Consider the following 16395-nt stretch of genomic DNA (forward strand, 5'->3'; position numbering starts at 1 on the left):
AAGAATAATCATTGACTGATCCCCCACTTCCTGTAGAGAGACCATATATAGCCATCACCACACATTGACAAGTCTTGTAATTACGGGTCACACTCAAACATCTCTTGCCGTGTGTTGACCCTAGTCTTGAATAGGCCGGGTGACAGGCGTTGGAAGTTATCAAAGGGCTGTAGCCAGGTATTCGGTCTTTTGAGTGTTTGTAGCCAGGTGGTCACTGTATACTGACCGTATAATGGCCCTTTTGAAAGCGGTGTGTCTTTGGCGGGCGGTCCCTTTTTGCCCGTGCACTGACCGCGGCACTTGGTCTAAATACTAGCGTCTGACTGGCACCACTAGTTATAATTTTTATAATTAAAAATTATATATTTTTCTTCTGTTATCACATCACAGTAGAAATGAAATTCTGCTGCTCGGTTCAATAAGAGAAACAGCTTGAGGAAAATAGAAACCCATCGAGTGTGAAAAATTCGCTTTACATTCAAATTGTAATTTAATAATATTTAAAATGTTGACAGATTTTCTTTAATTGTTGAATAATAAACTAGATTTTAAGTATTCTGCAGTGAATAGAGGCCTAACTTGGTGATTCGCTTAAAAGCTGAGCCTATTTTTATGGTTGCAAATCAATTAGCGCATCATTTAATGAGAAAATTAACAGAATGTTTTTTTTTTTTAATTTATTTGCTATTTACAATCTACAAAAGATGTAATAAGTGAATATGATAAAAGAAGACTTCATGACTGGATCGGCTTGAGGAGAGACGTTGCCCTCTGGCTACACTCTCGCTGGAGTCTCTTACACTAGTGAAGCTGGTCACGAGGCGTTTCAATCGTCGTGGAGGACGATCTGTAATCGTTTTGGAGGCAAGATTTTGAACAAGAGGATTTGTACAGAATGGAAGAGAGTCAAAGAATTTTCTATATTTAGATTTAGATTCTTCAGTTACGTAGGAGATTTTGAGATCGTTACGGAGGGTAAAGTTAGAGACATAAAATGGAGAATTCGTAATCTGTCGGACAAATTTTGATTGGAAGGACTGTATTCATTCTGAATTGGAATGTTTGGTTGAACCCCACAGCTCAAGTCAGTAAGTCCAGATCGGTTTAAGTACGCTGTTGTATGTTATATTACATTAGTCTTTTATGTTCCAGTGGTAGTTTGGATTGTCTGCCAATTAGTCGTAACAGTAATTTGTTTCGTCGGTTGAGTTCAAGTCTTTTCAGTTTAGTGTGCAGATTCCACGTTAATCTTTTGTCGATGTACATCTCAAGGTAGCGAACTAAATTAGCAGAAGGAAGAGGAATTTAGTTAAAACATATAGGGGGATAAGAATTACGACGGAGAGTAAAAGTTATCTGTTCGCATTTTTGAGTATTGAATTTGACTCTCCACTTTTTGACCCAGGGTTCTAGTTTGAGTAGATGAGATTGTAGATAAGAGGAAACTGTAGTGGCGTCTGAGTTAGAAGAGAGAATTGCAGAATCGTCAGCTTAAGTGCAGAGCAGTGTGTTTGAGTCAGTTGGTAGGCAGTGTTCCCTCTAATTTTTTGTGACCTGTGTACGCACTTTTTTAAGTGTGTGCAGTTTTTTCCAAAATAAACAAATTTAGTGCGGCAATTTAAAAAAGTGCATATAATAATAATAAAAAAAGACAATACAATAATAGTATTAATATTCAGCCAAATTTTGTACCTACTTATACGCATTGACTCGATCTCACAGCATACCACACATTTCAACGGAAGACAATGAAAAAACTACCCTAAAAACAAGTCAAACCATTAGTTCGTGAAGACAGAATTAAGCTGATTGCTGTGGCTTCCCTTTTCCATTCAAATGGAAAATAAGAAAATTTAAATACTTACAATGTAATAACGTTGTCTGCCTATAATTTTTTAAATTAAAACATTCGTCAAAACAAACAAACAAGAACCACAATTCACAATTACTTATTATTGAACAATTTTAGAATTAAGTATTACATTTTTTATGAATGGCATTTATTTTATAACTTCTCTCTCCTGTCTTTTGGTTTTAACCATTCTGCATAAACTTAACTTAAATTTACATTGTTTCCGTCATTCATATATGATTTTACTCTCATCAGCATATACATATGTTCCTGCAATCGATTTCTTTGTTTTGTTTTAATCAAAAAAATTTTTGTGCGCGCAATTATTTTTCATGTGCGCTGTTTAAAATTTATGTGCTTAAAGCGAACACTGTTGGTAGGTCAGATGTGTATAGTATAGCGAAGCGGTCCGAGAATACTACCTTGAGGTATAACAGCCCGTGCCAGAGAGTAGTCGGAAGAGGCAGATCCATAACTTATCTTAAAGAAGCGGTCGGTAAGAAATGATAGTATAATCAAGTAATAAGTTGATGGAAGAGCTCTCTTTAACTTCCACAATAGTCCTGGGTGCCAGACTCTATCAAAGGCCTGAGCCACGTCGAGAAAGGCCCCACAGCAATATTGTTTCCGCTCCAGAGAGGAAGTAATAGCATCTACTACTCTGTGATACTGGTGAATAGTGCTGTGCTGTTGTCGAAAGCCAAACTGATGTGTTGGAATTATAGTCGCAGATTTCAGAATAGGGTAGATGCGTTTAAGTAGAAGTTTTTCTAATATTTTTCCCATAATAGGTAGCAAACTAATAGGTCAACAGAATATTTAACTGTAAAAAGTAAATTAATGTGAGAAATATTATTATGTAAATACAGGAATCGGCATTTTAAGAAATCGAGGTACGAAATGACATCAAAAAAGGGTATATTTTGTATCCTCAGTTACAAGCATGCTACCGCTTGTTGCAGAAAAAAAGCATTAACATCTCTCACAGACCACTAAATAACAGCTCTTAATTGTAAAAATATTAGTAAATTCAGTAGTGTACAAACTCTTGTGTAGCGTGGAGAAAGTCAATTTCATTAATTAGATACACTGATTTACTATGAACAATTTTATTTAGATGCTTTAAATATAATCTCGCTGTACGCATTTTAGAATTTTCGTAGTTTAGAATTCTTACTGCATATATTTACTCGTGATTAGCAAATAAACAATAAACCCAGTGTCAAAACTCCAAACAACATAATTAGGCTTTGTATTTGTGAACCAGTTCAAGATAAAAATGGAACAATCCGTTAAAATTACACGTAATTAAATAAAATTACAACTGCCTAGTAGGACAGTTGTGTAAGGGTTGATCGTCAAAAACTGCACGAAAAAGCGTAACGTTGAAAAACACCCAACTTTGATAATTTTTTTCTCTTTTTCTTTAAAAGATAAAATTCCCAAATTTTCTTTAAAATATAGGGCAAATCCTCCTTTATAACTGTCCTAAAAATCTTTTTGTTACCTTTTTTGTGAACAACGTATCGCCTAAACGCGCGAACCGATTTTCATGAATAAGGTGTCATTCGTTTCGAAATTTTATGTAGATGTGCCTTTTAGGGGGTATTTATTAGAAATAATAAAACCTCGTTTTCATTGAATTTTTTTAAAAACTATCCATATTTCGAGAAATTAATACGAATTTGATAAGGAAAATCCTTTTGAGTGACGTGCTTCTAATTAATAGACGAACAAAAAATCTTAAGATTTCGAAACTAACATGGGAGAAGAAGAAATTTGTCTATTGTCTTTGTAAGGGTTTATTTTCATTTTCTCTTGTGTTTATGTAAAATTTGTTTTTTGACAATGAGGTGATTTAGCAATAATTTTTTTAACAATGATAAAATTGAAGTGTGGGACCAAATTATTGGTTTTTCCCGGGCGCCGATGTAATGTCTGCTTAGATAACTTACTATGAGTGTTATACGTTTACATCGCCTTATGTCAGGTAACTCAAAATTTTTATGAATTTTAGGGACATTGAATACATTTAGAAGGAGTCATGCATTACAATGAATAAAATAAAAATTTAGTCTTTATTCACATAACTGCCATACACTTGAATGAACAGACAAACAATCTCGAGGTGCTCTCTAAAAAGATTCTGGAGGATAAACAAATTTATTTTCCTAAATCAAGGTAACGCTATTCCACTGCTCCTTCTTCAGTGACTGCTTCTTCCAATTTTAGTTGCAAATAATGAGCATTTACGAGGGTCGTTTGAAAAGTCCGTGCAAAGTCAGAGAGATAGCACTACTGGCGCGTATCGAGGTTATGTTTAGTTAGTAGCATCTCTTGGAAGAACACACACCAAGTTTCAGCCAGATCGGTCTATTTCTTTGTATTTGGCATTCGTTTGAATCGAGGAAGTCGAGTGATTTTCAAAAAATGGACGAAAAAGAATTTCGTGTGTTGATTAAACACTACTTTATGAAAGGTAAAACGCCTCAGGAGACTAAAGAGAAGCTTGATAAACATTATGATGACTCTGCACCTTCGATTAGAACAGTTTATAAGTGGTTTCAAAATTTTCGGAGTGGCCATATGGGCACAAGTGACGCTGAACGTTCTGGACGCCCTGTTGAGGTTACTACTCCAGAAATCATTGATAAAATCCATGATATGGTGATGGATGACAGAAGAGTGAAGGTGCGTGAGATTGCTAGTGCTGTGGGCATCTCGAATGTACGGGTACATAATATTTTGCATCAACATTTGGACATGACAAAGCTATCCGCAAGATGGGTGCCACGATTGCTCACGCTTGACAAAAAACGAAATCGTGTGAAGTGTTGCAAGGACGGTTTGCAGCTGTTCCAGAAGAATCCGCAGGACTTTAAGCGTCGTTTCGTCACTGTGGATGAAACATGGATACATCACTACACTCCTGAGACCAAAGAACAATCTAAACAATGGGTTACCAAGGGGGAATCTGCGCCAAAAAAGGTGAAGACCGTTCCTTCGGCCGGAAAGATTATGGCGACTGTCTTTTGGGATTCGCAAGGAATAATCCTCATCGACTATCTGGAAAAGGGTAAAACTATTACAGGTGCATATTATTCATCGTTATTGGACCGTTTGAAAACCGAGCTGCAAGAAAAACGCCCACGATTGGCCCACAAAAAAGTCCTTTTCCATCACGACAACGCACCAGCTCACACCTCAGCAGTTGTGGTCGCAAAATTAATGGAAATAGGGTTCCAACTCGTTTTACATTCCCCCTATTCTCCAGACTTGGCTCCCTCGGACTACTATTTGTTCCCCAATATGAAGAAATGGCTGGCGGGAAAAATATTTTATTCAAACGAGGAGGTGATTGCAGAAACGAATGGCTATTTTTCAGACTTGGACAAATCCTATTATTCAGAAGGGATCAACAAACTAGAGCAGCTTGGACGAAGTGTATAAGCCTAAAAGGAGACTATGTTGAAAAATAAAAAAGGTTTACCCTAAAAAATTAAGTAGTTTTTATTTTTGCACGGACTTTTCAAACGACCCTCGTATTTGTATGAGGCGATAACACCATCAATGCTCGTTTCAATAGACCAGCAAACTGGACAGCGATTAAAATTTTTAAAAGCTAACGCAAACACATTCCGATTTCAAGACAGTAAGGTCCCTATTTTGGGGCAAGCTTTTTTTTAGCAGTGCTGATTAAATTTTAGAAATTATTAGTTTAAACTTGAGTCCAATTGGACCCGCCATTATCATTTACAACTTGGAAGATTCAACGATATAATATATATCAACGTTACGCTTTTTCGTGCACTTTTTGACGATCAACCCTTATAAAACTGTCCTACCGGATCTTCTGACCTACCGGAGAGTTTTAATTAATTAAATTAAAACATTTTTGGTTTCACTCTTAACATACTGGAAAGGGATCATATTGTTCAAATATACACTCTTGTTTTAAGGGCGATTTGTTGTTATAAGTGCAGTTTAAACAATATCTAACAACAATATCAAGTTAAACAATATCTAAGTTTATGAATATCTCCAGATCCATACTTTGTTAGTCCACCCTCTGTTAAAGAGGTATGAAAAGTTTGGAAAAGTTCAATTTATTATTATTTTTAATCAGATTGAAAATTTTCTCAAACAACGTCTGATAATATATTCTATTTAGAGACTAAATAAAGAAATTTGAATGATGATTTAATTTGTGCGTGATGAGCAAAAGGAGATAAATTACTCCAGTTATCAGTGATAATTATGATGATCTTCTGACCTCAAGTAAGTCCCCGGGCCTTCCCGCTGGTTCAGTTAGATTGACAACAATAACAGTAATGGTGAAAGATTACACGAATTGCTTAAAGCAAGTAGAGAGAGCAGTTATGGAACTTGCGATATTTCGTCTTGGCAAGTAGTTGAACGATGGGGATGTAGAGGTCGTTGTGAAGAATAAGGTTAGTCACCGTAGAAAGGAGCATCAGCTATCTGTCAGAGTAGTTTTGATTTTTTAACTGAACCATACGTTTCTTTCAGGTTTGCTTTTACTTTAATAAATTTATTTTTTTAATTATTCTTCTTTATCTTTGGTAGAAACAAAATTGCTTGTGACTTGTGCGCGAAGTGTTTTATTATTCGGGCGGTTACCACACTATACTTCGGCTCGCGTTGCAATATTCCATCCAACCTAATCTTAACATTTCTTACGAAGATAAATACTTTCAATGTTATCGCCCTAATCCAGTTACTCTTCTCTCCTAACATTCCTGACAATTCACCTCGCCGTCTGAATCGACATTGGCCTTGAGATTTCCTTCGGGACTGACCAGTGTCATAGGTTCTTCTAACATCTTTGTTAGTTTATTGCACCTTTATACGTACTAAATTATTATGCATTATGATCATGTACATTTATATTTATTTTTGTGTCATTGCAAACTACTGAATTTTTTTTTTTAATTTATTTATTTAACACACTGTTTTAATACAGACATGTATGTGACAGTGGGATTGACCCATATTACATTTATAAACATAATTATTAAAATTTCAAATCATAGAACAAAATTAAAATTATAGCAGTGACTAAAAACAATTCTCATAATCAAAAAAAAATTAAATTAATTAACTAAAAGACTTGTAAATAAAATAAAAAGAAATAATAATTGTATCTTAAGAAATCAAAAATTATATATTTTTAAAGGAAATTTTTATTTAGATTTGATTTAGTGATCTGTTTAATTAATACTGTAGTTAGTCGTTGATATAAAGTTTCTAAATGGAATAAAGTTAAATTTTGCAAATCGGTAACAAAAATGTGACAAAATAATAACAAAGAGTTCTTTTCTAATAGGAAAGCACGCAACTTCATGGCCTTTATTACGAAGTTGTAGGTGTTGTAAATTTGAGCCACATTACCAAACAAAAGTACCTTGTCCAAGGAAGCGTCCGAACATCTGGCCAAATACCTGTCTCTGAGCAACTTGTAATAAGGGCACTCAAAAAATATATGTTTAAGAGATTCCTCTTTCTTTTTGCACAGCTTACAGTTTTCTGAAAATTCAACCTTACAGACTTTTTTTCTGCTAGACAGAGTACACATTTTATCGGAACTAATTCTAAGCTGACTGACAATTCTAATCACTTCTAAGGGAATGTTACAGAATAGATGCGAACTGGAAAAATCTTTGTACAAACTACTGAAATTTAAATTGCTACTGATTTGTTCCAGCTCATTTTTATTACTATTACTATCATTATTTTATATTCTTATTTGTTAGGACTAGTTTTGTTTATTTCATATAGAAAGAATTACCTTACATCCTAATCCTCTAGTTTCCCAACTTGCTGCATTACCAGGAAATCCTCCATGACGGTTGAAGCGCAGGAGGCCACGTGATCTTCTCAATGAAGTAAGTGCCAGTGCACAATAGTTGAACAGTACCTCTTTGGAAGTTCCACCAATGGGTGAATTTTCTCCTCATGTTATTCATTTTTATACTATGCATCCTGTTGTATCCGCTTCATTAATTGCAGAAATGTACTGCAGTTGTGGGGAATTTTTTTATAGTAAACTTAGGCCGACGGCTGTAGCCATGCCGAATGTACTTGTTTTTTAAAATGGTGTAGTAAGTTACTTTTTTTAAATAAAGTATTATTGTTTGTAAATTTCTAAGTAAAAAAATAAAGAAATCGAAAAATGTTGAAATATATTTAAATTAAGACCAGATAAACCAGTTGTTTACTTGATTCTTTTGCTCGAATCCGAATCGAGAAAGATAGTGTGCAATATTTAACGAGCAATAAGCGTGAAAAAGAAAATATTTCAAAGCAAAATTTGATTTGAAGGCAGACAGTGATTTTTATATCTCTCTTATTTGTGAATGTTAAGGGTTTCATTTTTCAAAAGGCGCGGCCGATATTTCCTTAATATTTTTTTCCCCTTTCTTGCCATTTTATTTGCCAGTGCCAAGTTATGTGTAATATCTCAGTTTGATAGAATATTTGAAGGAATAACAAAGTATCGTACGAATAATATCAGCGCTACAGATGGCAAACATATCACCTACTTATTTGAATAGAAAGCAATTTTTAATAGAGTTCAAATTCCATAACTTTGACTATCTTTATTCTTTATTTATTTTTATTTTTTCTGAGGAGTTTTTCACTAGAAATGAAGTTAAAATGCATCACTCTTGTAACATTACTTGTGACATAACTTTGAATCATGGTTATTTTCGCTTATTGCAGATACATCGTTTTCTTGACGTCATGGCTGTGAACAGTGACTCAAAAACGAAACCTTCCAGAAAAACCGGACTTCAGGTTTCAGGTTTTTTCGAAAATGACAGGGATAAGATTTTTCCAAATTTTTGTGGAACATAGGTTTTTTTGCTTTTATTTTGAATATTTTTTTGTTGTCAAAATTGGTTAAAAGGAGGTTATGAGGTTAAAGGTTAATACTAAGTAAAATAGATAAAAATTCTTGTAATGTAAACGGCGTATTCAAAAATGCGTGCTCAGCTAGTACGTTCTTAGAACTACTAAAGGGGTACCATTTACACCAAAGGAACACGAAACAGTTCCAGTTCTTATTCCAGGATTTAGTTTCGTTTAACCATAGCAGGAAAGAAACCTCCTTAAATACTGATCCAGTATGATGCGAGACTTAAAGTTAAAAACAGAATTGAAGATTATTTTTTTTCAAGTCTATACTTGAGAAAATTTCAAAATACTAAAAAAACAATAAGTTGTTTACACAATTTTTAAATTTGGAAATTAATTTCATTAGTGATTGTTATTAGGTGGCGAGGTAGTAACGATGCTGACAAAACACTTTTAAAGTAAGAAAGTGCCCCTAAACAAATTTTTAAAACTTATAGGTCTATATAAGTATAATTGGCTCGCCCTGTTTAAAGGAATTTGTTGGAGCGGTACTAAAAAACCTTTGAAAAATGGAAAAAACCGATTCGGATAGCTGCGACTGACAGATTTTAAGCAAAATTCTGTTGTAGCATTCTCTAAAAAACATTCAAACGAAATTTTAAATATAAACTTTCAGTGATTTATCGTTTTCGAACTACAGTGGATACAGATAGACTGTGAGACAAACATTCGATTTTGTAAAAACTACTTTTTCTGACTCAAGGGACCTAAAAACGGATATTTCCAGTGAAAACTCAAATTTGAAAATCTTTGTGATTACAATACTTAGTAGTAGAGTAAGAGAATGTAAACATTGATTTTTATGTAGAATATTTAGGATGCGGATAGGGCTCAAATTGATGTTGATCATGAACAGCCTACTTCTTCTGGCCGAAATAGAGATCAGATTTCTTAATTGAAGGCGCATAACTTTACTCTAAATTTATTACTATTATTATCATTATTATTATGATTATCATTATCTTTATCATTATCTTTATCATTAAATTTATCATTATCTTTATCATTATCTTTATCATTATCTTTATCATTAAATTTATCATTATTTTTATCATTACCATTATCTTTATCATTATTATTTGTTATTATTATCATAATTTTATTTAATAATCAATTACATAGCCAAAATAAATGTACAAAATAAAATTTATTTAATAAAGCAATGGAAAAGACTTCTGCTTGAGAACACTGCTAAAATATTTATTGAAAGATACAAAATATTCAATGAAATAAAATATTCAATGATAAAAGATAAAATTCCCAAATTTTCTTTAAATCTTACTCCAAATCCTCCTTTATAACTGTAATTTTTTTGCAACCACCCAGATCTAATAGGTTTCGAGAAAAAAGTTGCCGAAAATGAGCAAAAACGGCTTTTTCAAAAAATGTTCTTGTTCTTGTTCTTGTTCTTGTTCTTGTTGTTCTTCTTCTTGTTACCTTTTTTGTAAACTGCGTAGCGCCTAAACGCGTGAACCGATTTTCATGAATGAAGTGTCATTGGATTTGGAATTTTATGTAGATGTGCCTTTTGGGGGTCTCGGCGCTGTACATCTAATAGGAGAGGAGTTAGCCCCCTTTATGTAAGGCCCCCTCCAAAATTATTATTACTAATAACTCTGTAAATCTTGGCCCGATTTTGATAGAATTTTGTAGGATGATAGAGTTAGGGCTCCCCTACGTAACAATAAAGCGACGATCTGCTCTTACACTTGTTAAGGGGAAGTATAGCAATCGTTTCAAATTATCGACACGTGAACCGATTTTCATGAATGAAGTGTCATTCGAATCGAAATTTTGTACAGATTTGCACTTTAAAAGTCTCGACGCCGTGCAGGAGGGGAGTTTGCCCCACCCAAATAAGGCCCTTTCTAAAACTATTATTACCAATATTTCTACAAAGCTAGTCCGATTTTGATAAAATTTAGCACGAAGAAGTGATTAAAGCTCCTCTACGTGGCTGTGAGGTGCCATCATGCTCTTACACCTACTAAGAGGAAGTACTGCAATCGTTAAAATTATCATTGAGTGAACCGATTTACATCAATGAATTGTCGTTCGATTCAAAATCTTTGCCTTTTAGGGAGAAGTACTGTAATCGCAGTTTATTTTTCTTGCTTTTCTTAAAAGGAAGTACTGAAATCACAGTTTAATTTTGCTATTTACGTACAAATACCTTCCTATTTTATTCAAAACGCTTTCTCAAAAAAATTGTTATTGAGGATGGTTTGGGGACCGCAACTATAATCATTATTAAAAAGATCTCTCCAGTGGTAGTAACTCCGACTTAACACTTTTACAGGTTATAATGATAGAATAGCTTATTCCAAATTTTAAAAAAATCTGTAAAGCAGACGTAACTTTGCAAATAGACAAAAAGGAAAATCTATCCAAAAGGTACAAAAATCTCCTTAACAAAAACTTACAGTTTTAAAAGTTAGGTATAAGGGTTGATTAAACGCCAAAAGGTACACAAATCAGCTAGTACCCAACATTTCATTAATACTTCATTGATATAATTTAAGTAATTTTACTGCATTAACTTTTCCTTCACATTTTTTAGAATTTAATTAGATGTCACAGACCCTTATGCTGGCCATTTTCATCTACAAAATATTTACTCAAGTAGCACACCATTTAATTTAGATTGACTGTAATATCTATTTATCTATAATAATCAAACTATTAATCACAGGCTAAAAAGAAAACGTTATAAAAAATATAAAGATATAATATACATTTTATCATAATTGTAACAAAATAATATTATGAATGAACTGGCCAGCATAAGGGTCTGTGACATCTAATAAATTCTAAAAAATGTGAAGGAAAAGTTAATGCAGTAAAATTACTTAAATTATATCAATGAAGTATTAATGAAATGTTGGGTACTTGCTGATTTGTGTACCTTTTGGCGTTTAATCAACCCTTATACTTAACTTTTAAAACTGTAAGTTTTTGTTAAGGTAAGATACAATTTTACAAATTTAATTACCTTGCTACTCTAGATTTATCTTAATCTCTAATTCAGGAAATTAATAATAAATTATGAATTTCTTTCAGTTCGCTGATTCAAGGAAGAATCGTTGAAGTTTTTTTTTTTAATTTATTTTTTCCCTTTATTAATTAAATCTATATTTATTTTACTTTAAATTTAATTATTTAGATGTAAAGTTTTAAATTTTACCTCTTTTGAAAATTTAATGTCGAATGATCACACAAAGTTCACAAATATATGTAGGCAGTAGTTATTTATCCACGCTGCCACCAGAGTTTTCGGGGGCGGCAATCCAGTGACTGGAAGCAGTCAGTGCCAACCCGGGCTCCTTACCTTCCGTGTCTAAATGAATCCGGTCTTATCCATGTCACGTGGTCTTCTAAAACTGGACGCACATCGTCCACATTGACACAAAACAAAAACTAAAAAAAAAAAAGGTACGAAGGTTCATATTTTATGTTTCGCTTTGTTTTAATTAATTCAATCATTTTACACGAAATTATTTACTGTTTTAGCTTATTCTTGAAATATTTTCTGCCTTTATAAAATGATAAATTTTGTATTTACAGTTTAAACTTGCTTAATTTACAACTGTCAACCATTTAATAATTGGTAATTTACTAAATATTTACAATTTCGATTCCAATTTTTTTTTTATTTGTTTTTTAATTTTTTTATTTAAATATAGAAAAAGTATTACAGGTGAATCTACAGTCGGTTCGTGGTGATCTATGCGTGATGGTTACTGGAACAGTCTTTTTTAATTTACTAAAAATAATTTTGTTCGATTTCTGGAATTTCTTCTGCTTTTAATGAGCTGTAGGAAGTGAATTTTTTTATACTTATTTCTATTGAAATACTAATTCTATTGAATTTTTATACTAATATTCAACACTAAATAATAATGACATTAAAAACTTTTTATTAATTTTATTTTATTCATGTATTATTATTATTGTTGTTATTAATATTATTATTATTGTTGTTATTAATATTATTATTATTGTTGTTATTAATATTATTATTATTGTTGTTATTATTAACTTATTGTTTAATTATTTATTTTCACTTATCTAAAAGAGACTCCTTTACTTTATTTTGTTTTGTTTTGTTACGGCTGTAATGCTAAAACAATAAATATAAAATATCTAACTATCTATCACTAAATAATAATAAAAAAGTTTTATTTAAGAATTTCTAAATTATTTTATCTGAAATAATAATAATAAATAAATTGAATAAATTGAAATAATAATATTCGTTATTAGGAAATCTTTTATGCTAAAACTTTTCGCCATTTCTGTGCTTTTCTGATTCAATAATTTGCAAAATACTTTTTATTTATACATCAATAATTTGGTACATCTAGATGATTTTTGGCGATTCAATTATTATGGTTTCTTCATCTTCACTTCAAGAATTAGGCAACATGCCTGTTCCGTCTTCACAATATATATATATATATTTTTATATTATTATTATTTTTCAATGGTCGTCCTACACTGCGTTGTCCTCCAGGTCTATACATATTGACCATTTCCGGAACTCTTGTAGTTGACATCTCTCTCTACTTTCCTCTATAAATTCGTTAATATTATTTATATTCAATTCTTCCCGTATGTCAACACATCTTTTTGTGCAACTCTTAACTCAAGCTCTTGTAACCCAAGGATTCGTTTTCCGTAAGTGTGCAAAGGCATAGACATAGTTTTTTTTTTAATTTTAGCTTTATTTCCGATCTCGTTTTATTCTTAAGTGTCCTGTTTATTGCACCACACATAGATTGAAATTTATTTACTTCATTTTGTTATATCATTATCTGGACGAAAGCTAACCTCACAACCCAAATACTTAAAATACGAGACCTATTCCAATGGCTTATCATCTATTATTATTTTAGAACGAAGTGGGTGCTTTCCATGGTGGGCCTATAACCTTTGTCTTTAAAACTGATATATTTAAATTATAAAGTCAGCCATTGATGTAGTTTATACACTGAGCGCTGTAAATCTTACTCATTCTTCTGTAATATTATTACAACGTCTGCACAGAGCAAGATGTTTAGGTTGCTCTTTCTGTGATACCTGAACTGTCTCCTTTTTGTATCAGGTCATCTACATAAATATTAAACAGAGTTGGCGATATACTACATTCTTGTAATCCTCGTTTCATGATTTCTATTCTTTATCATATTAATTGTGAGCCACACCTTCTTTTTACTGCTCCTTTTTTTTTAAAAAAAACCATACCATCTCTAGAGGCGTTCTTAAAGTGCCTTAGACAGCTATTCGTAGTTGGGAACCGAAAGCACTTTTTGATTATTTTCCCTAAACTCTAAATGAAGTTTTCCATTTCCTTCGCCATTGAGGGTACCCAGTGCCATCAACAGACAGATAACAATATAGAATTTTATTTGTTTATAATTTAAAAAGATAGATAAATAAACAGAATATATAATGAGATAAATTTATTCGACATTTTCTTGGGATATAATTTTCATATAGAAGAGAAAGAAGAATTAATTTAAAAATGAAAATTACTAGTTGCATTATTTTCAAAAATAATAATATCTGATAACTGCGTTAAGCTCTCCCCTCCGCCCTAAAAGCACAATTATGCAACTACCTGAGGCAATTACTTTGAGGTAACGATGTTACCTTTGGGATTTCACTTTTTCCCTAATCTCCCAAGACAATTAAACAAATTTTTTGTAAACATCTTTTGTATTTTTGTATTTTTTTTTTTTATACTATACCTTTACTTGACATTGCAAATACGAGGGTCCGTGCAAAAATAAAAACTACTTAATTTTTTGGGGTAAACCTTTTTTATTTTTCAACATAGTCTCCTTTTAGGCTTATACACTTCGTCCAACGCTGCTCTAGTTTGTTGATCCCTTCCGAATAATAGGATTTGTCCAAGTCTGAAAAATAGCCATTCGTTTCTGCAATCACCTCCTCGTTTGAATAAAATCTTTTTCCCGCCAGCCATTTCTTCATATTGGGGAACAAATAGTAGTCCGAGGGAGCCAAGTCTGGAGAATAGGGGGGATGTGAAACGAGTTGGAACCCTATTTCCATTAATTTTGCGACCACAACTGCTGAGGTGTGAGCTGGTGCGTTGTCGTGATGGAAAAGGACTTTTTTGTGGGCCAATCGTGGGCGTTTTTCTTGCAGCTCGGTTTTCAAACGGTCCAATAACGATGAATAATGTGCACCTGTAATAGTTTTACCCTTTTCCAGATAGTCGATGAGGATTATTCCTTGCGAATCCCAAAAGACAGTCGCCATAATCTTTCCGGCCGAAGGAACGGTCTTCGCCTTTTTTGGCGCAGATTCCCCCTTGGTAACCCATTGTTTAGATTGTTCTTTGGTCTCAGGAGTGTAGTGATGTATCCATGTTTCATCCACAGTGACGAAACGACGCTTAAAGTCCTGCGGATTCTTCTGGAACAGCTGCAAACCGTCCTTGCAACACTTCACACGATTTCGTTTTTGGTTGAACTAGTTGGTCGTAAAATTAGTTTGGAAATGGATTTTCATTAATTTAGAAAAAAGGATTTAATTCCCAATTAGTTTTTTATCAAAGTGAAGTTACAACTTGGACTTTATAAAACATTAAATTGATGTTTTTGTTTTTCAACGAGTTGGCATTGTGTTTTCTCAGAGATAGGTAGGTTCACTTGATTATCTCATCTCCCAGTTAAAAGTTCACATTCTCATTCATGTATCCAGTTAGAAAGTTGGAGATTACAAGCTTCGCAGCCTGAAATTTGGAACGTAATAACAAAAATGTATCGTTTGAACATGGCTCGATTTTCTCTGAAACGATTTTCAAGCTTAAAATGCTTATTATTATTATTATTATTATTAACCATTTATCATACAAGCAACATCTTCATATTATTACTAAGATTGTCTTTACCAATAAAAGAGGCTGTTGTTAACACGAATGGAATGAGTAGAGAGAAGCCGACCATTGATGACAATCGAGCGTTGAGGTGGTACAAGTACCAAGGAGATTCCTAAGTCACTTCCTTTTCAATCCTCTGGCTAACTTCTTTGGTAGAGAAGGTAGTTTTGACTTGCCAAGAGACAGTTGTTGTGTTGTGCTAATATTTCTTAGATAGTTTGTAACAAGAGAAAAAAAAGTAAAGTAATTGCTTATTTTTTTTCAGGCGGGCTTTACAACCAACTAACAAATTAGTTAGTTAGGATGAAGGCGACTAGCAAACATATTTTACTACAAATTTCTCATATTAACTATTAAATAATGTCCAAGGAGGCGCCAAGGTAGCCGAGCGGTTAGAGGCGAGACCTGTGAAGCTAATATGTATTGTGGTACTGGGTTCGATTCCCGGTCTAGAGGCCTTGGATTTTATTTAATGGTTAATAAATGAAATCTACAGTAAAGTATGTTTTGCTAGTCGCCTCCGTCCACGACATTTAATTGGTAGGTGGACGTAAAGCCCGCCAGAAAAAATAGGCGATTACTTTACTTTACTTTTAATCTCCAAGGACTAGGCAGGGATTCAATCTCTATACCAAAATAAACCATAGTTCTGCAGGCCTCGCCTCTAACTGCACGGCTATCGTGGCGCCTATTTTTG

At 33.1% G+C, this 16395-nt stretch overlaps 1 protein-coding gene across 2 annotated transcripts in view; it reads left to right on the top strand.

The window, feature by feature from the left end:
- Positions 1-12105: 12105 nt before the first annotated feature.
- The window catches only part of LOC141456190 (chaoptin-like), a 532556-nt gene continuing 528266 nt past the window's right edge, over positions 12106-16395 (top strand). For both annotated transcript variants that reach the window (XM_074131931.1, XM_074131933.1), the window contains exon 1: positions 12106-12223. The gene's annotated coding sequence lies outside the window, so the exon portion shown is untranslated. The remainder of the gene's footprint in view (positions 12224-16395) is intronic.

This window comes from Rhodnius prolixus, unplaced genomic scaffold (genome assembly GCF_049639745.1).
Source record: "Rhodnius prolixus isolate KJV_2025 unplaced genomic scaffold, Rpr scaffold_4, whole genome shotgun sequence".
Classification (NCBI taxonomy): Eukaryota; Metazoa; Arthropoda; class Insecta; order Hemiptera; family Reduviidae; genus Rhodnius; species Rhodnius prolixus.